The sequence below is a fragment of the Manis pentadactyla genome, chromosome 11, assembly GCF_030020395.1.
Source record: "Manis pentadactyla isolate mManPen7 chromosome 11, mManPen7.hap1, whole genome shotgun sequence".
NCBI classification, from domain to species: domain Eukaryota; kingdom Metazoa; phylum Chordata; class Mammalia; order Pholidota; family Manidae; genus Manis; species Manis pentadactyla.
In genome coordinates, this window is record NC_080029.1 from 73,058,596 (window position 1) to 73,083,275 (window position 24,680).

Sequence of the window (24,680 nt, forward strand, 5' to 3'; positions counted from 1 at the left end):
AACTGCTTTTATTTTTTAATAGAAAGAAATATTATCAGAAAAATGTACTTCCATAGCTGATCATCTGACACCCTTTAAAAGATCAAAATTAAGGATATGTAAAGCATGCATTAATCGTTGATTTGCAGTTAATTTTATCCTATCAGGGAGTAATCCCCCCCTTTTTTTTGTTATCATTAATCTACATTTACATGAAGAACATTATGTTTACTAGGCTCTCCCCTACACCAAGTCCCCCCGACAAACCCCATTACAGTCACTGTCCATCAGCGTAGTAAGATGTTGTAGAATCACTACTTGTCTTCTCTGTGTTGCAAAGCCCTCCCCTTTCCCCCACACCCCACATTATACATGCTAATTATAATACCCCCTTTTTCTTCCCTGCCCTTATCCCTCTCTACCCTCCCATTCTCCCCAGTCTCTTTCCCTTTGGTAACTGTTAGTCCATTCTTGGGTTCTGTGATTCTGCTGCTATTTTGTTCCTTCAGTTTTTCCTTTGTTCTTATAATCCAAAGATGAGTGAAATCATATGGTATTTGTCTTTCTCCACTTGGCATATTTCACTGAGCATAATACCCTCTAGCTCCATCCATGTTGCTGCAAATTGTACGATTTGTTTTCTTCTTATGGCTGAATAATATTCCACTGTGTATATGTACCACATCTTCTTTATCAATTCATCTACTGATGGACACATAGGTTGCTTCCATTTCTTGGCTATTGTAAATAGTGCTGCGATAAACATAGGGGTGGGGTGCATCTGTCTTTTTGAAACTGGAGTGCTGCATCCTTAGGGTAAATTCCTAGAAGTGGGAATTCCTGGGTCAAATGGTAAGTCTATTTTGAGCATTTTGAGGAACCTCCATACTGCTTTCCACAATGGTTGAACTAATTTACATTCCCACCAGCAGTGTAGTGGGATTGCCCTTTCTCCACAACCTCGCCAACATTTGTTGTTGTTTGTCTTTTGGATGGCAGCCATCCTTACTGGTGTGAGGTGATATCTCATTGTGGTTTTAATTTGTATTTCTTTGATAACTAGCGATACAGAGCATCTTTTCATGAGTCTGTTGGCCATCTGAATTTCTTTTTTGGAGAACTGTCTGTTCAGTTCCTCTGCCCATTTTTTAATTGGATTATTTGCTTTTTGTTTTTTGAGGCGTATGAGCTCTTTATATATTTGGATGTCAAGCCTCTATCGGATCTGTCATTTATGAATATAATTCTCCCATACTGTAGGGTACCTTTTTGTTCTATTGATGGTGTCCTTTGCTGTACAGAAGCTTTTCAGCTTGATATAGTCCCATTTGTTCATTTTTGCTTTTGTTTTCCTTGCCCAGGGAGATATGTTCATGAAGAAGTCACTTATGTTTATGTCCAAGAGATTTTTGCCTATGTTTTTTTCTAAGAGTTTTATGGTTTCATGACTTACATTCAGGTCTTTGATCCATTTTGAATTTACTTTTGTGTATGGGGTTAGACAGTGATCCAGTTTCATTCTCTTACATGTTGTTGTCCAGTTTTGCCAGCACCATCTGTTGAAGAGACTGTCATTTCCCCATTGTATGTCCATGGCTCCTTTATTGAATATTAATTGACCGTATATGTTTGGGTTAATGTCTGGAGTCTCTACTCTGTTCCACTGCTCTGTGGCTCTATTATTGTGCCAGTACCAAATTGTCTTGATTACTATGGCTTTGTAGTAGAGCTTGAAGTTGGGGAGTGAGATCCCCCCCCCACTTTATTCTTCTTTATCAGGATTGCTTTGGCTATTCGGGGTCTTTGGTGTTTCCATATGAATTTTTGAACTATTTGTTCCAGTTCATTGAAGAATGTTGCTGGTAATTTGATAGGGATTGCATCAAATCTGTATATTGCTTTGGGCAGGATGGCCATTTTGACTATATTAAGTCTTCCTATCCGTGAGCATGGGATGAGTTTCAATTTGTTAGTGTCCTCCTTAATTTCTCTTAAGAGTGTCTTATAGTTTTCAGGGTATTTGTCTTTCACTTCTTTAGTTAGGTTTATTCCTAGGTATTTTATTCTTTTTGATGCAATTGTGAATGGAATTGTTTTCCTTAAGTTCATTTTTATTGTATAGGAAAGCCACAGATTTCTGTGTGTTAATTTTGTATCCTGCAACTTTGCTGTATTCCGATATCAGTTCTAGTAGTTTTGGAGTGGAGTCTTTAGGGTTTTTTATGTACAATACCATGTAATCTGCAAATAGTGACAGTTTAACTTCTTATTTACCAATCTGGATTCCTTGTATTTCTTTGTTTTGTCTAATTGCCATGGCTAGGACCTCCAGAACCATGTTGAGTAACAGTGGGGAGAGTGGGCATCCCTGTCTTGTTCCCGATCTCAGAGGAAAAACTTTCAGCTTCTTGCTGTTCAGTATGATGTTGGCTGTGGGTTTATCATAGATGGCCTTTATTACATTGAGGTACTTGCCCTCTATACCCATTTTGCTGAGAGTTTTTATCATGAATGGATGTTGAATTTTGTCAAATGCTTTTTCTGCATCTGTGGAGATGACATATGGTTTTTGTCCTTCTTTTTCTTTATGTGGTGGACGATGTTGATGGATTTTCGAATGTTATATCATCCTTGCATCCCTGGGATGAATCCCACTTAGTCATGGTGTATGATCCTTTTGATATATTTTTGAATTCGGTTTGCTAATATTTTATTGAGTATTTTTGCATCTACATTCATCAGGGATATTGGTCTGTAATTTTCTTTTTTGGTGGGGTCTTTGCCTGGTTTTGGTATTAGGACGATGTTGGCTTCATAGAATGAGTTTGGGAGTGTTCCCTCCTCTTCTATTTTTTTGGAAAACCTTAAGGAGAATGGGTATTATGTCTTCTCTGTGTGTTTGTTAAAATTCCGAGGTAAATCCATCTGGCCTGGGGATTTTGTTCTTGGGTAGTTTTTGATTACCACTTCAATTTCTTTGCTCATAATTGGTTTGTTATCTTTTGTGTTTCTTCCTTGGTCTGTCTTGGAAGGTTGTATTTTTCTAGGAAGTTGTCCATTTCTTCTAGGTTTTCCAGCTTCTTAGCATATATGTTTTCATAGTAGTCTTTAATAATTCTTTGTATTTCTGTGGAGTCTGTTGTGACTTTTCCGTTCTCATTTCTGATTCTGTTGATTTGTGTTGATTCTCTTTTTCTCTTAATAAGTTTGGCTAGAGGCTTATCTATTTTGTTTATTTTCTCAAAGAACCAGCTCTTGGTTTCACTGATTTTTTTATTGTTTTATTCTATTCAATTTTGTTTATTTCTTCTCTGATCTTTATTATGTCCCTCCTTCTGCTGACTTTAGGCCTCATTAGTTCTTCTTTTTCCAGTTTTGATAATTGTGATTTTAGACTATTCATTTGGGATTGTTCTTCCTTCTTCAAGTGTGCCTGGATCGCTATATACTTTCCTCTTAAGACTGCTTTCACTGTGTCCCATAGAAGTTGGGGCTTTGTGTTGTTGTTGTCATTTGTTTCCATATATTCCTTGATCTCTATTTTAATTTGTTCATTGATCCCTTGATTATTTAGGAGCATGTTGTTAAGCCTCCATGTGTTTGTGAGCCTTTTTGTTTTCTTTGTACAATTTATTTCTAGTTTTATACCTTTGTGGTCTGAAAAGTTGGTTTGTAGAATTTCAAACTTTTGGAATTTACTGAGGCTCTTTTTGTGGCCTAGTATGTGGTCTATTCTGGAGAATGTTCCATGTGCACTTGAGAAGAATGTGTATCCTGTTGCTTTTGGATGTAGAGTTCTATGGATGTTTATTAGGTTCATCTGTTCTAGTGTGGTGTTCAGTGCCTCCATGTCCTTAATTATTTTCTGTCCAGTGGATCTATCCTTTGGGGTTAGTGGCATGTTGAAGTCTCCTAAAATGAATGCATTGCATTCTATTTCCTCCTTTAGTTCTGTTAGTGTCTATTTCACATATGCTGGTGCTCCTGTATTGGATGCATATATGTTTATAATGGTTATATCCTCTTGTTGGACTGAGCCCTTTATCATTATATAATGTCCTTCTTTATCTCTTGTTACTTTCTTTGTTTTGAAGTCTATTTTGTCTGATACTAGTACTGCAGCACCTGCTTTCTTCTCCCTGGTGTTTGCATGAAATATCTTTTACCATCCCTTGACTTTAAGTCTGTGCATGTCTTTGGGTTTGAGGTGAGTGTCTTGTAAGCAGCATATAGATGGGTCTTGCTTTTTTATCCATTCTATTCCTCTGTGTCATTTGGTGCATTCAGTCCATTTACCTTTAGGGTGACTATTGAAATATATGTACTTATTGCCATTGCAGGCTTTAGATTCATGGTTACCAAAGGTTCAAGGTTAGCTTCTTTAGTATCTTACTGCCTAACTTAGCTCACTTATTGAGCTGTTATATACACTGTCTGGAGATTCTTTTCTTCTCTCCCTGCTTATTCCTCCGCCTCCTTTGTTTATATGTTGGTTGTTTTATTCTGTGCTCTTTCATGTTTCCTTTAACTGCTTTTTGTGGGTAGTTGATTTTATTTTTTGTGTTTAGTTAGTATTTAGTTGGTCTGCGTTCTTTGTTGTGATTTTATTTTATCTGGTGACATCTGTTTAGTCTTAGGAGTGCTCCCATCTAGAACAGTCCCTCTAGAATACCCTGTAGAGGTGGTTTGTGGGAGGGAAATTCCCTCAGCTTTTGCTTGTCTGGGAATTGTTTAATCCCTCCTTCATATTTAAATGATAGTCGTGCTGGATACAGTATTCTTGGTTCGAGGCCCTTCTGTTTCATTGTATTAAATATATCATGCCATTCTCTTCTGGCCTGTGAGGTTTCTGTTGAGAAGTCTGATGATAGCCTGATGGGTTTTCCTTTGTAGGTGACCTTTTTCCTCTCTATCGCTGCCTTAAAACTCTGTCCATGTCCTTTATCTTTGCCATTTTAATTATTATGTGTCTTGGTGTTGTCCTCCTTGGGTCCTTTCTGTTGGGAGTTCTGTATACTTCCATGGTGTGACTGATTATTTCCTCCCCCAGTTTGGGGAAGTTTTCAGCAATTATTTCTTCAAAGACACTTTCTATCCCTTTTTCTCTCTTTTCTTCTTCTGGTACCCCTATTCTGCGGATATTGTTCCTTTTGGATTGGTCACACAGTTCTCTTAATATTGTTTCATTCCTGGAAATCCTTTTATCTCTCTCCGTGTCAGCTTCTATGCGTTCCTGTTCTCTGCTTTCTATTCCATCAGTGGTCTCTTGCATCTTAGCCACTCTGCTTATAAATTCTTCTGGAGATTGTTTCACTTCTGTAATCTTCCTCTGGACATCATCCCTTAGGTCTTGTATATTTCTCTGTAGCTCCGTCAGCATGTTTATGATTTTTATTTTGAATTCTCTTTCAGGAAGACTGGTTAGGTCTGTCTCCTTATCAGGGTTTGACTCTGTGATCTTGGTTGGCCTCAAATTCTGCCTTTTCATGGCAATAGAGATAGTTTGCGGAGCTGGCATGAGTGATGGCTGGGAGAACGTCCCTTCTTGCTGGTTTGTGGCCTTCCTCTCCTGGGAGAACAGCAACCTTTAGCAGCTTGTACTGGGCAGATGCGCACAGACGGAGCTTCTGATTCTTGCCCAGTCGCTGTGAAGTTTAACTCTGCGGTTGCTGTGGGCGTGGCCTGCCTCGGGCTGCTGCTCCAATATGGTGGACAGCCGGGAGGTTGTTATCTCTGTGAGGGGCCTCCGTGCTCCCTGCTGCCCAGGAGTTTATAGTGCCCAGAGTTCCCCGTGATTCCCTGCTGCTGGGCTAAATGACCCGGGACGCTTCTGTCCAGCTGTGGGGTCCCTGTCCCTTTAAGACTTCCAAAAAGCCCTCGCTTTTCTTTGTCCCAGGGGCACTGGCTGCGGGGACCTGCACACAGTTCTTACTGTCCTGTTTCCCTAGTTTCCAGCACCCCACGCACCCACTGTGTCTGCGCTCTGGTGCGGATGGCTAGGGCTGGCTATTTAGCAGTCCTGGGCTCCCTTTCCCTCCCCGCTCCATCTCCTCTCCTCCTACCTGGAGCTGGGGTGGGGGGCGCTCGGGTCCTGCCGGGCTTGGGCTTGTATCTTACCCACTTCATGAGGTGCTGGGTTCTCGCAAGTGTGGATATAGTCTGGTTGTTGTCCTGTGTCTTCTGGTCTCTCTTTTAGGAATAATTGTCTTTGTAGTATTTTCAAAAGTATATGTGGTTTTGGGAGGAGATTTCCACTGCTCTACTCATGCCGCCATCTTGGCTCTGCCCCTGAATTAGTAATTTTTTAGAAACTTCCCAGAAGAAAAACTCAGGCCCATGTGGCTTTTTAAATGAATTCTACCAAACATTTAAAGAATTAACACCAATCTTTCATAAACTGTTTCAAAATATGAAAGAAAAAGGATTATTTCCCAATTCATTCTGTTACTCCAGTATTTCCTTCATAAAAAACCAAATCACAGTATTACAGTGAAAGAAAGCTACAGATCCACATTTCTTATGAATATAGAAATAAAAATCTTCAAAAATTTAAAGGCAAATCAAGTTCAGCAATATATAAAAGATAAGCGTCATGAGCAAGTGGGATTTATTCAAAGAATACAAGATTGGATTAACATCTGACAATCCATCATTGTAATATAACATACTACTAGTAAAAGGACCCCAACCATGTGCTCATGTTAATAGATGCAGAAAAAATGATTTTAAAATACCCAATACTCATGCATTGATAAAAATTCTCAACAAACTCTGAACAGAGAGAACGTCAACCAATAAAAAACATGTATAAAAATCTCACAGCTAACAACATAGTGGTGGAAACATGAATTGTTTTCCCCAAGCATCAGTAAATGATGTGTATGTCTGCTCTTACCATTTCTATTCAACACTGAATGTCCATTGTGTAGATTATACTTCATTTTACTCATCAATTCATCAATTGATAGAAATTTGGATTGTTCCCACTTCTTGGCTATTCTGATTGTTTGTCCAAGGTTTTGGGTAAACCTGTTTTTATTTTTCCTATAGCTAGCAGTAGAATTGTTGGGTCACATGCTTAATCTATTTTTTAATTGAAATACTTATGTGCTTATTATTGAGTTGTAAGAGCTTTTTAAAAAATATATTGCTATGTTTTCTCATATACTAGATTCAAGTCCCTTATCAGATGTAATATTTCTTCCTAATCTGTGAGTTGTCTTTTCACTTTCTTAATGGTATCATTTATAGAATGAAAGATTTTAGCTTTATGAAGTCCAATATCTATTTTTTCTATTAGGCTTTTCACTCTCATATCTAAGAAATCATCTCCTAACTCAGGGTAATGAAGATTTATGCTTGTTTTCTTTTGAATGTTGATAAATGATTAAATAACAATTTGGGTCAAATTATTATTTGTTGAGGAGGAAAAGCATAAAATGTTTCTTTACAGTAACTAAGTAGAAACTAATTGTAAGACTCATAAGTAATATGACTAAGGAGAAAAAAGATGAGCTGAACAAAGGCCTAAAAGCCAAATAAAATTAAAACGTAAATATATATGGAAGATAATGATCTATAAGTTGAACCAACTTAAACATTTAAAATTCAAGATAACAATATTAAGCTATATCATGAAAGGGGGATAATGTCTTTAATAATTTATTTAAAAAAACAGTTTAATCTAATTTAGACAAAGAAACTGAGCAATAGCTGTTTTACTTGTCAGCTGGCCTTTTGATACATAAAGCTGAGTTACACTATACAAATTACTAAGGGGGAGCAGAATATAATATTTAATTCGTAGCTACCAACTAAAACTGACTTTGGACAGTTATTTTTCCCAAAAAATTATTTTATGTAACTAGTTGACCAAATTGACCAGTTGCTTTGCAATATGAACAACTAAAATAAAACCAATATGTTTCAGGAATATAGACATCTAATTAACTGATGTTATTTTTCCTGTTTTAGTTTTCTTATGTCTTGAGAGAATAAACAAAGAATTGATTTAGAAATGCAAAAATTCTAATGTGTTACTTCAGTTATTTTTTTCTGTAATATAAGAGGCATGTAGAAAATGTAATTTCTAATGCTGAAAAAGGAATGAGAATCAATTAGAGTTGTGAATATTTACAGTCATTCTATTTGGGCTTAGTGAAAATGCTCACATATACAAAATAATGGCACCGTCACATAATTAGGAAACCTCTGAAATGGAAATTTAAAAGTAGAGGGGGGAAAAATACAGAAAGCTATTTTGAATTCTACAATGAAATAAATTACCATGGTACATGCAAACTAATCAGAGCATATCCAATGCTGTAAGGTTACTACTATAAATAAACACACAGATCTACACATACTCAGATTTGATAGGCTTCCTTCAAAATGATGGAGAGTGCTGAACTTTATGCTCATGTGTCTCTTGAATGTCACTACCTTTTAGAGGTTCAGGCAATTTTCCTACTTCAGGATTTCAAAAAAAGTAAACACTCAGTTTCCTCTCTTCTCTGGCCCCCAACAATATATATTTATATATGCATATACAAATGTATTAATATGTAATATTATTAGTAATTATATAGATAGATAATCTCCTAATTTCCTGTTATCTTTAACTCTTTAAAGTGACACACCAGGGAACAGAATGGAAAAAAAGATGTGATAGAAAAGAATGAAGTCATAACAAAAAGATAAAGATCATTTCTACCTAGAGAAAAATTCATTTTTTCACCCAGAACAGATTGCAAAATGGTGTTGTCCAAGCCTGATCTATCCTCAAGTAGTTTCTTTTCCTTTTCTTTTGAAGGTAAGATATTCTTTTTAAGTTTTAAAATATTTGAGTTAGTTGCCAACATTTGAAAAGCAGAATGATTCACATAAAAATCCAGGTTCCTGGCATTGGAAGATCTGGAAACAGAAACCTAAATCCCTAAGTCACCAGTTGGCTAGCCAACTCTTGGCAGTAGGAGCATGCCCTTAGATAAGGTCTGAGCCTCTCCAGCTTACTGCCGAATTCATCTTGTCCACTACACTAATTTATATTCACTGCCTGACTCCTGCAAGCATTTGGGTTTTCATCCATGTTTAGACCCAAATGAACTGTTTTCCTCTGTTTTACAGCCAGCAATTCTCCCAGCATTCAATTAAAATAAATTACAAGCTTAGAAGCAGTCTGTTTTTCAGAAATGAAAAGAAATGTTTAATATTGCTTTCATAGTAATATGTAATCACTTTGTAAATTATTGCCATGCTTGTTGCTTTGTTAGGACCCTGTTCCGGAAGGAATGTAGAAAGTCATTCTTGCTCTCATATGAATTATTAAAACAGATTTAATGTATTGGACAAAATGAGAAAAGCTCTATGTATTTTCGTTCTTAACAGGATGAGAAAACAAGTGTAAACAGGTGTGCAAAAAAGCAGGAAGTAGTGAAAAACACAATTGCTAAGATTACAATAGCCAATTGTATTTTATGATGACCTGGAGCAACAGCTGAAAACCTTTTCTTTTGTCATTGTATCTACAGGCTTCAGTATTCATTTTTCTCTTATAAATTAAAATTTTAAAATAAGTATGCAAGGTTTTCTCCTTTCCCATGGACACTTTGAAATAGCTTGCACAGCATATGTGACCTAATAGCAGTGATCCTGGTTGAAATGTAAAACCAAAACTAAAATCAAAACCTGTTTATGAAGGTAGCATAGTTCTGAAGGAACTGTGAGCCATAAAGTTGAAAGCTCCTCTGTTTATGGAATGTATCTTTCCACTGAAAGGAAGTTCTAGATCGCAGGAAAATCTTTGAAACATCTCAAATTTAAAGACCCTGAGTTCATCCCAGAAGCTTTGCAACACCAGTCTTTTCTGAAATTTTGATCTGCAATCAGGTAAATCTCTTGAGGTAGAAATTTCATTGAAACCAAAAAAGGCAAGCAAAGTGAAATGCAGGTAGCTGCTAATCAAGCACACATGTAATTGAAGCTCACTGACTTCACTCCTGAAATTACAAGGGATGCACAGCTGTGGGCATAACCACATATAATGCTTTTGTCATGTGAACACATACCACGGGGTGCGATTGCCTTGGAAAATCATACAAGTAAAACTCAGGCAAGGGTCATATGAGAATTGGTGTTAAGCAGTTTCTCCCCATTGGCCTTACAAACATATATCTTTGCTGGTTTCATCCTTTTGTCATTTAACTTCCACGATTCCAAAATTCCTTCATTAGATCAATATAATGATAATAAAATGTATTCACATGAACTGAAACTTTGAAAGGACATGAACAGTTGATAGAAACCGGCACATAACCAAGGGCACAAACAAAAGAAGTAGACTCGAACTATCAGAATAACGTCCATTGCGCTAAATGCCCAAATGACCTGTTTAACATACCCACATCAACCAAAATAGTATTTTTAGTTTTCATCCAACCAAGGTCAGTTAGGAAAGAATAAGCTCATGTTAGGAAATATGATAAAAGATAATCCAGAGGAGGACAAACTACTAACTTAACCCCTTACTTTCATTTAGGAAAAACCCTTCAAATTTTTGATCAGATAATGTCAGGATATAGGAAGAAAGCCCAAAACTCAGATTACATTATGCCAGGAAGTTGAATATTATTCATAGCCACTAGAATTAATCGTGGAGAGAGAGAGGAAAAGTGGGATTAGTGTTAGAAGACTGGAAATGGACAAATATCCAAATCTTCTAAAAAGAAAAATGTGGGAACTTAAGTGCATTAATATCAATTGAGTATATTTCAGAAAAGTGTATGGTGATCATTAGTAATAAACATATATAATCTAAGTCTAAGATAGAATAGAAGAATCTCAAAGTTGGTAGTTTAAGTTAAAACAACTATAGTTACTCTTTAAGAAATCATTAGTAGGCTGATATTTCAGGAAAAAATGTAGAATAATTCTTCAAATATTTGACAAAGTCTTTCATAAACTCTCTGAAGAAACTGTAATTCAATACTATCATATGATATGGGCATAATAACAGGAAGTGATCATGAGAAAATAAGTGGCGCAAAGACTGAAAATGATATTTAGTGACTCTAATGTCTATAAACTATAGTACAAAGTACAGCCAATGAAGAAAGTGAATTTGAGATTGAAAATTAATAAAGCGAATATAACAGCATAGGTAAAATTGAGGCTGGGTACTGTAACAGAAATAATCCAAGCAGAAAAGGTACGAAACCCCAAAGATTCAGACATGTTAGAAAGACAGACAGAGAAGCAGTATGTGAAACTGAATTATGTCTGGGCAAATTCTGAGTGAGAAGAAGAGAACAGGGCAACAAAACCACTGCGACAGCCAAGGAAGTGTTCCAGGAGCTCCTTCATCAGAGAGGGAAAGGGTGGGGTGGGGATCACTGCTGCAGCCTCCCAGACTGCTATAGGGTTCAGGGGACCTCCTCTCTTGGGACAGGTGTGAACAGTTTTAATCAGAAATAGAGCATTCTAAAATTTATTTTTCACCTTTCAGAAGAATAGGAATGACAGAGGGAACTGTCACCCCAAATTCCATTTTTAATAACATGGAAAAATCAGCTTAATTCAAATGGCAGAATGATCTTGGGGAAAAATGTAGTTACTCCAAAGTTCAGAAGACCTATTCTGTGTCAAACCCTTCTGGGATTTTATTTTTTAATTATCATGAATGTAGTATAAATTTTATTTCTGCATGGCCTCATTCTCTGTCATATTAAATTATTTTTAGAATTTCATATTTAAGTATTCTAGTCATTTATAATAAATAGTTAAACATTTTAACCAAAACACATACTTCTGCTTTTTACAAATGTGTACATATGTCAACATTCATAAGAGGATAAAACATTCTTAAAAATTCTAAAGAAAATAGTATTTTTTGTTGTGGTTTGTTTTGGGAGAGATAGTATAAGCTCAGTTGTACTTGCTACGTAGTAGTAGCTGCTTTATAACCAATAAGCTCCACAATGTCAGCGCCTTACAAAACAGAAGCACATTTCTCAGTCATATAAATTTGCCGTTAGTAATTGGTGGTAGAGTAGGTTGTGGACTGGGAAAGAAGCTCCGCTCTATGCTGTCACTCAAAGCCCAAGCAAATGGAGGCTCTGTAATCTACATTTTTGTGGTTTCTGAGATTACTCTGAGTGTCAAAAAAGAAGGCATGAAGGGTTGTATGGAGTTTTATGTATACCAGTCCTGGAAGTGATATATATATTTGTGCCCAAATTCTATTGGCACAGTTGTATGACATATTCCAAAGGCCACATTGATACATGGGGAACTTGGATTGTAAACACTGAGCAATTAGTTCCTAGAAACAGCTCTAAAATCATAGAGGAGAACATAAATCTTTGATGGAAAACCGATTATCTGTGCAACACTTACAGGGAGTAATTTTGATATAGACCACTTCAAAATCTGTTAGTGTAAAGATAATGTTTTCCTTTGCTGACACATACCACAATTTATTCTCTGAACAGTGGAGATCTATGAGATACACTAAATGGTATTATTTTTGATATGGAAAATTATTTTTAATGCTCTCAGGGCTACTGTTATCAAACACTATCTCATTGAATTGTAGAATTTTAGAACTAGAAGAAATCTTGGAAAATGTCTAGTCCAACACCATTTTCTAACAGAATCACATGTTGTTTATAATGCAGTTAGGTTATAAATTTGTTGTTGAATGCAAAAATATATGAAACTGGTCTTTTTCTTGTGCCTAAATGAAACGCACATAAAAATATAGGCACTTAATGAGTCATGTTAACTGTTTCAAGCTTCTAAACTGTTAGACATATCCTCACTCTGACATTGTGAAGTGTGCAAAGGGACAATGATAATTTTGCAGCTTGTCCCATGTGCCTGTGTTATTTGATTTATGTGCCATGCCTGCCTTCTATGATGCTGTCTGAATCCATAAATCTGAGTAAAAGAACAGGGACCCATAACTCAAAGAGGATGAGATGGACTAACCCCTGAGGCTGAGAATGTACTGAGGAGTTGGAGCTCTGTTCCCTCATGAATACCCATGGGTCTCAAAGTTGCTAAAGGTTAGGCATTCATCACAAAGGGTCCCAGTCAGGATACATGGCAAGGTTCCAAAAATGGAATTTTTTTGTCTTCAAACTTTTGCATAGTACATGTAACAATTGTTGGTTGTTCTTGCTTTTTTTATAATAAAGTAAAATTGATGCAGTCTAGTGTCCTACTGATACATACCTCCATATCATGAATACCTATTTATCAGTGCCTACTTTGTGTAGCATCTCATCCTATATAGGGATTACCGAGAGAGAAAAATTTCTAAGGCACAGAGTATAATTGCTCAAATTTATCACCTAGGAAGGGATATGACAGAGCCCATGAAAAATCATGATGGTATATGGGCAATATACAAAAGGGATGTTAGGGATATAAAACAGTAGTATGGAAATTCAGAAGAGGGCGAGTTCACTGAGGATGAGATACTGAAGGACCCTGCAATAAGTGAGACAAGGAGTATGTCAATGCTGCTGCTAAGCTGTTTTATATTCATAAAAAGCTTTTGGAGTCATCTAAATCTTACTGCTTTTCCAGTCTTTGGTTTGCCGCTACTTTGTCCTTACTATATTTAGGTCTGTATCCCAGTGTTTAGTGCAACTTACACTAAAATTGTGAGATTTATGCCAGACATTTACTTTTATTTGGTCTCAGATGGTAGTCCTCTGTCCAGGCTCAAACAGGTGCCCTGGCTTTCAGGATCTGAAGGTTAAGCTTATCCTTAGTCCAGGCTCAAACAGGTGCCCTGGCTTTCAGGATCTGAAGGTTAAGCTTATCCTTAGTTGGTTTATTCAATAAGTAATTTAAACATGAAGTACTTATTAAGCCTTTATTCTGTGTCAGGCACAATTTTGATGATAGAAACACAATATTAAGGAGGACAGATAGCAAAAGCAGGATGGTGGGGTGGTCTAAGGTGCTGCGTTCAGAAGGACGGAGCCTGGTCCTGACCACTTTGAGGCTTACAAGGTAGACAGATATTTCCATCAGCGATGGCATGAAGTTACAGTGAGCACAGTGACGAAGAGAGCACAGTTCTTCTTCAAACAAGTAGTAAAAGACTCTGTCTGGCCCAGTCTCCTAGGAAACTACATTAAAGTTAATGCATGGATGATATAAAGGAAGTGGCAAACTGAAGATGAAGGGGAAGTGTGTTACAGGCAGAGAAAACAAGAGAAGCTCATGTGTTTTTGCCAGTTCTGTGAAGCTCCATGAAGAAGCTACCTCCTGCCTGTGAATGAGGAGACCATGCAGTCCAGCAGTTCTCAAAGTGCAGTCAAGGAGTCTGCAAGGTGAAAATGTTTTTCATAATAATAATAATATCTTATTTGCATTTTTCATTCTCATTTTTTCAGAGTTTTCCAGAAGCTACATAATATGTGCTATCACAACAGATTGAATCTTGAAGCAAACACAAGAATCCAGCTGTCTTCTATTAGGCCAGACATTAAAGAGACTTCCAAAAACGTGAAACGATATCACCTTCTCACTGATTGGTTTTGGGAAATGGAATTTGTATAGAAGTGTGTTATTTATATAAACATGTAATGCATTTATTTTTATTTCTAAATGAATTAATACATATTTTTTAAATGTCTCAGTTTTAATTTGTATAATCCACATAAACAGAAGCTATTTCAGGTTCTAATGAATTTTTAACAGAGTAAAGCAGTCTTGAAAACAAAAAGCTTGAGGAGTGCTAATGGATTTTGTTATTGTCCAAAATGGGGACACTTTGAAAAGGAAAGTGAATACTATTAATAATTACCTCAGACAACAAAGTGACAATACCTCCCAGCTTGCCGAGTACGATCCCACTTTATGTTTTCCTAGCATATATTATTAATAGCTTTCAGTGTCATGGTCAAAATGCCCTGCTTTGGAGGTTCAGCTGTATGGTCACCCTACTTATAGGACTAGTTAATGGGGAGCTTGTCCCATACCCTTCTAGGTTTGCTATCAGAACTCCAGAATATGAACTTCTGGGGAAAAATGGATATGAGGGGTCTCAGGCCAACACATATGCCTGACCATCAAAAATAGACTGGTTGAAAGAAAGAAGGGAAAAACTTAACTTTTATTTTGTTTTCTTGTTTTGTTTTTGTCTCAGAGTATGGCATTAGGTGTTTGTACACCTCGAGTAATAGAAGAGCACTGTTAATCTGTGTTTTACAAGAACAAATTTTTAGAGTACCATGTATCAACTCAAGTAGTTACTAGGATATCTGAAGACAAAGTCTTTCCTTTTAATTAATTTCAGGCTTTGAGAGAATGTGGTGAGGAATGAATAATTCCTGTGCTGCATTTTATAGAAGGTCACTCTAAAGTGCAGATGCTTCTTATGAAAACTGGAGGCATTTGTATACTCAAATTGAAATAAAGTTATTGTCTAAATAGAATACTTCATGTATTAAAAAACAAGTAAATAAATACTTCCTACAGCACCAGAAGGAAAAGGTATTGTGTTGAATGTTTTCTCCCTTTCCCAAAGGTTGAGATAGCTAACATTTTCAGAACAGTGATGCCCAAATCTGTAATGAAAGACATCATTCAATCGCAGCTGAAGATTTTGAGATCAGCTATATCCTTTTGGAATATCTGCCAACAATAATGTGAATATGTTATGGATTCACTTGCAGTATGTTTTAAGAAACAATAGAAACATTACAAACAGAATGGAGAAAAAATAAAACAACCAGGTAAAGGGAGAAAAAGAATGAAAGAGCAAGAGAGAAAGCAGTGACCTTCTGTGAACAAACACCTTTGTTCTTGGGCACCTCAAGGGCTTCTAGCCAAGGGCCGGAGTGTTATTCTAGACAATTTTATTGACATAAAATGAGGAGTCTAAATTATGATGAAATCAGAACCAGAAGCCAACCCCAAGGGAAGCCATTAACAATTTAACATGAGAGACTGTGGATTCTGCTTGTCAAAGAGATTATTAGAGGACTATTTGATATAAAATGCAACTATCACAGCACTGAGGGTTGGGCACCTCAGCTGGGTTTTCCTTGAACTCATTGCCTTACTAAGTTAAACATAGACCTTGGTGTTTCACAAGGACAGTGTATTTTATGCCAAAGCAAGAAATCACATCAACTGAATAGGAGGAAGTTTAGATTGGATACCTGTCTTATCAAATAGTTGTGTTGCAAAAGAGAAGACCATGGGAAGCAGCAAGAAATGAAATTGGACTTGAGTAAACACACAGAGAATTCTTAAAAAAAGAAATTATTGAGATATAATTGACATTCAGCATTCTATTAGAAGAGAATTCTAAATCTGGGACACATTGAGTCACATTCTAGCTGGACTGCTTCCTGTCTATTTGAACTTGGTGCATTTTTATCCTCTAGAATACTAAAATGCTTCATCTTAAAAATGAGAAATTCGAAAAATAATAACATCTACCTCATAAGAATGGTTTCCATTAGTGAACAAGAAAATGTAAGGCGCCTAGCTCAGCCCCTGGCAGGGACTCATCTTTCCTTCCTTTTCACCCAGTATTAATATTGTGGTCTTTCCCTCATTTTCTGTTACTCCTCTGTCTTCCTTTTTTTTATTTTTTGTTATTTTAAGGTAATTTTTATTGATATAAAGTTTTAGATATACAGAAAGTTGCAGATGATACAGAAAGTTCCTGTGTAGCCTCCACCCTGTTTCTCATCTTTTCTTTTTCAAATGAGCTTTTCTCCAGTTGCTTAAATAGAATGCGTGTTCCTAGATCTCTTGGGAAGGAATAAATTACATTCTAGTATAATACCGAATCACTCACTTCAATCGTACCTTCTTCATTCCTTTAATATACAATTGATGAAAGTTAAATGATTACCCTAGAGCAGAATATCATTAAATTATCTAGGGATGGTTATGATTGTTGACTTTCTTTATGGCTGCAGAACACTTTGGAATAATCTGGTCTCTAACTGGGGGAAGTGAGTTAGGTGGAGGCAAAAAGTTGATGAAACCCCCATGCCAATCTAGTGGCACAGTTATTGTATGTATATTTGTATATGTACATTGTATGTATATAGTTACCTAAGCACCCTAACTCCTAACACTAAATTTGGTGATTCCAGTGATTTGGAAATCTTTTCAAAGATGTGATGACTAGGTTATAGTGATTAAAAGGCACAAGATAGAAATTTTAGTTAAAATTTATATCCCTGGGGGATTATGTAGTGTCCTGATGTTTCCCATGGCCCTGGGTAATAGAATGAGGAAGTGAACTGCTTTAGTTCATCGCCCATCTCATCTCCTCTCTGGGCCTCTTTTTCTCTGCTTGCAAACATTAGCTCTATAATCCCTCTGTGGTTCTCATGGAGGTTTCTTGCCTAAGTGTACCTTCCCCTGAGAGTGTCCAGTGTTCTAAAATAGCCACACTAGCCTTCCTAATGTTTTCCAATAACAAACACTATTCCTTTGATAGTCTGTTTAAACTTTATGTCAGGAAGACAAAGAGCTCAGATGCAAGAATTCACATGGACCCTTAAAGATAAGCAACCTAATGTCTTTTTCCTCCCGGAGGCAGTTACATTTTGAGAGAAGAAGTCTTGCAGTAGAAAATACTGCCATTCCCAAGCCTGAGCCTCTGATGTTGGGAGTTTAGGCACTATGGCCGGGAGAAGGGGAAGACGTCTGAAAGAACAACCTCTCTTGGTATTCACCAGTTCAGTGCTGCTGAAGGATCCATTTTCTCCTCATACTTTGAAATCTCTTCAACTCACTACATTCAAGATAGCTTAGATCTTAATACTTATTAACAAAGAAAGCATGCTGTGAGGGGATGCAGGAGAGTTAGGAGGTGTCTAGAAGGAGGATTGAGTACCAGTCAGACTTTTGGGTCATTTGGGGAAGGTGCTATTATCAGACCATCTTTATCCCAACATGAAGATTAAAACTGTGGATTGATGTCATGAATTTAGTGCCTTTTAAACTTCCTAGATCAAAACCAATGGAATGCAAAAAGCTCACCTTAACAGGGTTTTGGAGAAGAATCTTGTTTAGTCCATTGCAAGATTTTCCTCTGGCTGTAGACCTACTTGCAACAGTTTTGGAAAAAAATAATGAAGTGCAGTGCTATAGGCTGGAAAATGAAGAATGATTTTAAAGTTCAAAAGGATTGGGAAAAAAAGATAAAAAGTAGTGACACAAGTTTATTTCATTCCTATCATGAGATCCAGCAATGGTTATATTGCTTCTTGCCTTCAGTTACCAAGGCCGCAAAGCATTATTTTCAGAGGCTCGTTGCCCTGCCTGTGTGTCAAGATTTGATGGGAAGAGAAAGGGGTTGTGAGGGAAAGATTGCCTGGCTGTTCCTCCTAATAGGTTTTCTTTCTCTTTTTCTTCTGGAGAAGACGCCTAGAAAAAGGAAAAGCTCATAAAATAATAACAAAAACAGCAAACACTAATCATCATCCAATCTGAGTTATAATGCTGTGCTCAGATCAGATCCTCCATCCTTTACCTTCCCCTTCTCCATCTTCATCGACATGAAGAACATGTACTAAATAATTCTCTGAAAGTACTGCTGGCTTGCCCACTAGTGAAACTTTTATTAAAATTTTAATAGACACGCAAAAATAAGTAATCTTACTGACAGAACAAATTCACCCGATGAGCTCTACAGTTCAGAGACAATACAATTTGAATTATATAACGAAATTGCAAACAATAGAGTAAAATAAATGAGAAAAAATATATTCTGAGATATTAACCAAGGAAGCTCATGAATCAAGCTTAGGTTTACTTGGAGGCAAGATGAATGCACTTGCACTTGGACAGTACAATTTTCCATTTCTTCCTCTGATATCACTCTAACTGGGTTTTCAAATGCACTGACAGAAGGCAGTTTTTACTGGAGAGGAATTTAGAATGAAAGTTCCTTCTTCTAACTACTCTGCTAGCAAGGATATCCAATATTTTTAAAGATTTTGTGCACACTCTATTACATTAGCTTAGAGTTCATTATTCTAATATTGGTTCATTATTCTAACCAAGTCAGTGTTCGTTCAGTAGGAATTGTGCTTTTCTATAAGCTATGCATTTGCACCTATTAAACTGCACATGCAGCAGATGTTTCAGGCTTTTATTTGACTCTCACATTTGGTACTGCAGACAAAATGCCATTAGGCAGGGTGAGGTAAGAGGAGAGGCAGACAGAGAAACCATGAAACCTAGTGCAGCCTCCAGCTTCCACTCTGAGGGACAGTGTTACAGCCAAATAATAATATCAAGACTGTTAACTTCCTACATGACCTGAGTTTTATGCTATACAAGGCAAAGGAGTGGAAACTCCGCATGGCTGAAGGTAGAAATTCCTCATTGACTGCATACTGACTCCATCATTCATTTCTCACACCCTCATCTCTAGAGCTGAGATGTGCAAGAGTGCTGTGTCTGAGCCGAATACTATTTCAAAGGCCCTTTTGGCTTTACTTCTTTAAGTGAGATTAGATTACTCTTAAATACATCATTTCTCATTCAGATTGTTTCCATCTCTTTTCAATGCCTCCAGTGAAAAGGTTTCTTATCTATTTTGACAGAAAGGTTAAACCAAATTGACTCTGCCAGAGAAAAACGGGCACAGAAGCTTGAAGGGTTAAACAAGCTTCAGAAATTCTGAGGTTTTTTTTCTCCCTAGAAACTGCATGCTTGAATGATTCGTAAGCTGTTAGGGTTACCATGGTAATTATTATTCTTAAATGGAAAGGTTTATTTGTGAAGCAAAAAGACCAACAAACTTGTTGCCCAAATCAGACTTGTATCTCTTAATCAGAACTACCCGTCGCTATCTTTAAGGAGCAGTGAACTTCAGGAAGAATGGAATAATGCAGAATAATCTTTATCAGGGTATGTAATGGGCTTGCAGAAGACAAAGATTGAATGTGACTATATTAGATATGTTTACTGGAAGCCACATTTATTGGATGGGCTTTACAGTTTTGTGTTTTGAAGTTAGGTTGAGGTTATAAACAATCCCAGAATCAATTGTATTTTAGGGGCATCAGTTTGTTAGAGCAGCTGACAGGTCATTTTATGTATGGCTGCTCATAATGATCTTGAGGTCCATTCATTTTAATGTGAAAGTGACTCCTAGAACTTGAATTAACTATTTTTTAATTTTTTTTTAAATTCTAAGTCATGACCTAATAAGCCTGTTTCTCCCCATGCTGGGAGAAGGAGACCTGGCTTGACATAGCAGCAGTGTTCATAGCAGATGTTTGCGCCACAGAGTGCTTTTGCAAAGTATGGGAGTATGAGCGGCAAGGCTAGATACCCTTCTTCACATGCGTGATGGCCTAGCTTTATTTAAGATCAGTGGTATCTGGGACAAATTTGGGACAAATTCTCTACATCAAGAATCAACTCTGTGCTCTCCAATACTTTAAAATCAGACATAAAGATTTAAAAGCAACCTGGGAATTCCTGCTAGACGCATATCACTTCCTTTGTACATACCTTTACTCTTATCCTTATCAAAGTGTAATTTTTGCCTTATCAGTCGGTCAGCCCTGGTAGACTGCTGGGCCTCAGAGCCTAAGGAAGAGGAGGCCAGGAGTGGAGTGTGAGCTCTGGGGTCAGGGTGCCTGTGTTCAAGCCCTTCCTTGTTTACTGTTTATGGAACCTGAGAAAATTTCTTAATCTTTCTGGGTATCAGTTTATCATCCAAAAAATAAGTATGTTATGAAGACCAACTTCATAGGGTGTTGTGAGAATTAGATGAGTTAATATCTGTGAAGTAAAGACATGCTCAGGACAGCTCCCGGCACAGAGAAAATGTTAATGGGAGCAGTAGAAGCTTCTCAAGGGCTATTGTCTTTTTGTAGTTGTATTCTCAGTGCCTATTGCCAGGTTAGTTGTTTAATAGAGATTTTTTGAAATAAGAAATAAATGAGTTTTCAGTTCAATTAAGGAACCCTTTTGTATCTTCTTCCATGATTGGCCATCTAGCTTCTAGGTGCAAACTTCAAGGGGCCAGGACTCCTGGCACAGCAGCCCATCCTCTTGTTGGAAATGCCTCGTCAGAACAGAGCTCTGTTGTCTTCTTGGTAGCTCTTCAATGGGCAAAGGAATCTTGGGCAGGCTGCCTTCTGGGGAAAATGTGTTTTCTTTAAGCCTGAGTATCCCGACTATAAAAAGCCTGTGGTATTGGGCAGGAGAAAGGTGGTTGCTTTCTCTCCTCCACATATTAATGGACAACTTGCAGTGCCTGCCTGAATTCAACTTTGAGAAGTGAGTTATAAGATTTTCTTTTAAAGAGATGCTGATTTCACTTGGCAATTTGATCTCTAAACAAATTGTTTGCCAATTTTGTGGGGTTATTTTTCACTATCCCATTTTACAAGAGGTATTCAGAGAAAAAGACTTACTTGACATTTCTAAGCCACTGGGATGCTTTTTAATTTGTTTCTGGAGTATTTAATCTGTAAGACATACCAGGGTGAATAAATTATGTAACAAAACAATGACAACAAGGTCAAAACAGAAGTATGACTTTACAGTGGGGAATATTCATGACATGATGCTATTTGAGATATACTTCTTGAATATTAAAGAGCTTTTCCTAATGTTATGTTCCAATTAAACAAACAGAAAGGTATAAGAAAGAAAATTGGATTCTTTTTGAATTGGAGAAATTAAGCAAATTCTAGAATAGCAATTATACTGCTAATTGAAAAATGTCAACTGCTGTCTGTCCACGTAAAGTTTAGAGATGGTAGCTGGAAATGTTTTCTCTTGTGACCTAGTTGTCATATAAACCTTACAGTATCAAATATTCTGCATCAATAGATCAGATGCTCATAATCTGATTTATTCAGTGATACGTAACCTCAACTATTTATTTTTGGTTGCATTTCAACTTAAAAGGAGAAAGCCAAAGCAACAGAGATTGCTGTTTAAGGTAATTATAAGATGGCTTATAGATCGAGTTTCTGCCAAGAATTAACACTGCTCTGATTTTTCTAGCATAGTAGTGTTTATGCCTTGAAAGGGGTAATGGCTTCTTACACACAGTGGACAAAAAGTAGGTCATCTAGAGTATAGTGTAGAAGAGTACTAGGAAAGGAATGAAGAAACCTGATTGTCTGCTGAGCTTCATCGTCAATTAATGTTGTGGTGTGGGGCTAACCACATTAATATTGATATTTAACATTTACTAAGTACTCGCTATATTTAATTAATTAACTCTTGCACCTTTAATAAACAAGCCAAGAATCTTAGTGGTTTAATATAATAAAGGTTTATTTTTTTACTCACCAATTCAGATTCCATTTAGTATCTCTTCCATCTTCTAGGACCTCAAAATCCTCCATGCACCTTTTACAGGCAGAATGATGAGGGAAGCTGAAAAGAGGAAGAATGTGATAGAAGTTAGAGCAGGATAGGCCTGGAACTGATGTTTATTGATCTGACCATATTCAAATGTACAGAACTCAGTCACATAGCCCTACCTTCTACAACCACGTTTGGGAAATATGGTAAAGCACTGTGCCAGACAAGAGAGGACCCAATAGTGTTGAGCACTGCAGCTAGGCTCTGCCTCACTATGATTAGTTCTCTTAATATCTCTCTTAATTCTCAGAGTAAGTTTTTGAAGATTAAAAAAACTTGAACTTAGAATGGCAGAGCCGACTCATCCCTCTTAGTCTATGCTCTAAGCCCCTGTGCTACATTTCTCGTTGGCCTTTGAAAGTCACTTATATTAGTTTCTTCACCTTTATAACCAAAATGACAGATTTTTTCAATCCCTGTTATTCGACATGAGATATTGGAAAGTTGTGAGCATGTCAAGACTTGCCTTCTCTCTATTATATAGATAAACTGTGTATCTTTTTATGGTTAACTCATCTGCTTGTACCATATATGTCATCTCCTCTTACCCTGTCCAGCAAGTCTCCCTTCTGTTTTCTGTGACATAAATTTCCCTCTCTCCTGGATCTTTCTCAGAAATATATAATATGCTATAATTTCTCTGATCTTGAAGATAAAAACACTTCTTGACTCCATATATCTAACTAGCTATTGCCTCATTTCTCTACTATTTACACCATAATGTTTTAGTGGTATATACTTGCCATTTCAGATGCTTACCCTCCATTTCCTCTTGAGTTCCCCCCACTCAGGATCCCCTGAATCGAAGCTGAAATTGGTGAATTCAATTGCTTCTGTGTAGCCAAATCCAACCAATTCTTAGTCTTCATTTTATTAGACCTATCACTATTTGACATCTTACTATCTTTCTCCTCCTTGAGAATCTTTCTTGTTTTCCAAGATACTAACACTTACCTGGCTTTCTTTTCACTTTTCTGGACCTCATTTACATGTCTATTTACTCTTTTCTCCCCAGCCTCTAAATAGGGAATTGTTTCAGGGCTTACTTCTTAGATTAATCTTACTTTCTCTTTTTATATGCATTCCCTTGCTAATCTCGTCCAACTATATGGCTTCAAATGCCATCTCCTCTAGTATCTGAAAGTTTCTAGTTCTGGTTCTGATACAGAATTCCTCAGATTTGTATCACTACCTGAATGCATGAGCAGTACCTCAAGCTTAAAATTCTCCAAATTAAAGTTTTCACTGATCTATCATACCTATCCTCATTCAAGCGAGCACCATCTCTCATTTGGATTATCACAGTATTTTTTTAAACAATCTCTTTGTATCTTCCCTTACTTAACTCCTACAGTCTAAAGTAACCCTGCAAAAACAGAAGTCAGATCATGCAACTTCAGTGGGCCAACCACCTTTTGTCCTTCCTACTCAGAATAAAAGCCAATACCATTATAATGGCCCCAAAGGCTTTTCAAGATCTGATTCCCCTACTGTTTCTCTTACCTTATTTCTTATTATTTACTTCCTCCCTTCAGCTTACTCTAGCCACACTGACCTCCTTGCTATTTTTTGACCATTTCAGTTATTTTCCCATACCTTGGGGCCTTTGAACTTGCTCTTTTCTTTCCTTGGAATACTTCTCCCATAGGTATTCTCATGTCTCAGACCCTCAATGTGTTCTTTGCTAATATGCTACTTGTCACTAAGGCTAATTAGCAACATCTCCAATGCTAATTTAAACAAGATTCTGTTCATTTCAACATTTGCCCTACTTAAAGTTAAACTACCAGGGCTACTTCAATGTATCTTTTTTGGATAGCTCAGTTTCTTTAAGCAAAATGCAAGGTGAATGTCTTAGATATTGAGCTCCCTTCTTTTTGCAAAAACAGCATCTTATTCATGTGATAGAGGACTATATGACCTTGTAGAAGTAGCAGAAGTTAACCCCCTGACTTGGTGCTGGTCCTGGTATGTGGTATTGGCTGTTCCCACTGAGAGCTAGTAACCTTATCCAGTAAGTGGGACACTTTAGTGAAGGGTAGCAAAATATGCCACCTCTTTGGCATGAGAATTATTTTGAGAAAGAAGACACTGGAGAAGTTCTGAGAAGAGTAGAAGTTACCCTTTTGTAAGGTATATTTACATTTATTTGAAAAAATCCATTTGTAAGGGTGCCCCCCTTCTGTTCCAGGAAGAGAGATGACTCAAAATCCCAAGAGAATCTTATCAACAAAGGTTTTGAGTTAAATCTGTATAACAGACCTTACTCTTGTCTATCATACTTTTCTTGGTCACTTCCCTATAACTGACCT

The 24,680-nt window shown here is 36.9% G+C and overlaps 1 long non-coding RNA gene across 1 annotated transcript in view; it reads left to right on the plus strand.

The window, feature by feature from the left end:
- The window catches only part of LOC118911932 (uncharacterized), a 55,438-nt gene extending 40,799 nt beyond the window's left edge, over nt 1-14,639 (plus strand). Inside the window, exon 3 of the long non-coding RNA XR_005024656.2 lies at nt 14,388-14,639. This is a non-coding gene — a long non-coding RNA (uncharacterized LOC118911932). The remainder of the gene's footprint in view (nt 1-14,387) is intronic.
- The last annotated feature ends 10,041 nt before the right edge of the window (nt 14,640-24,680 follow it).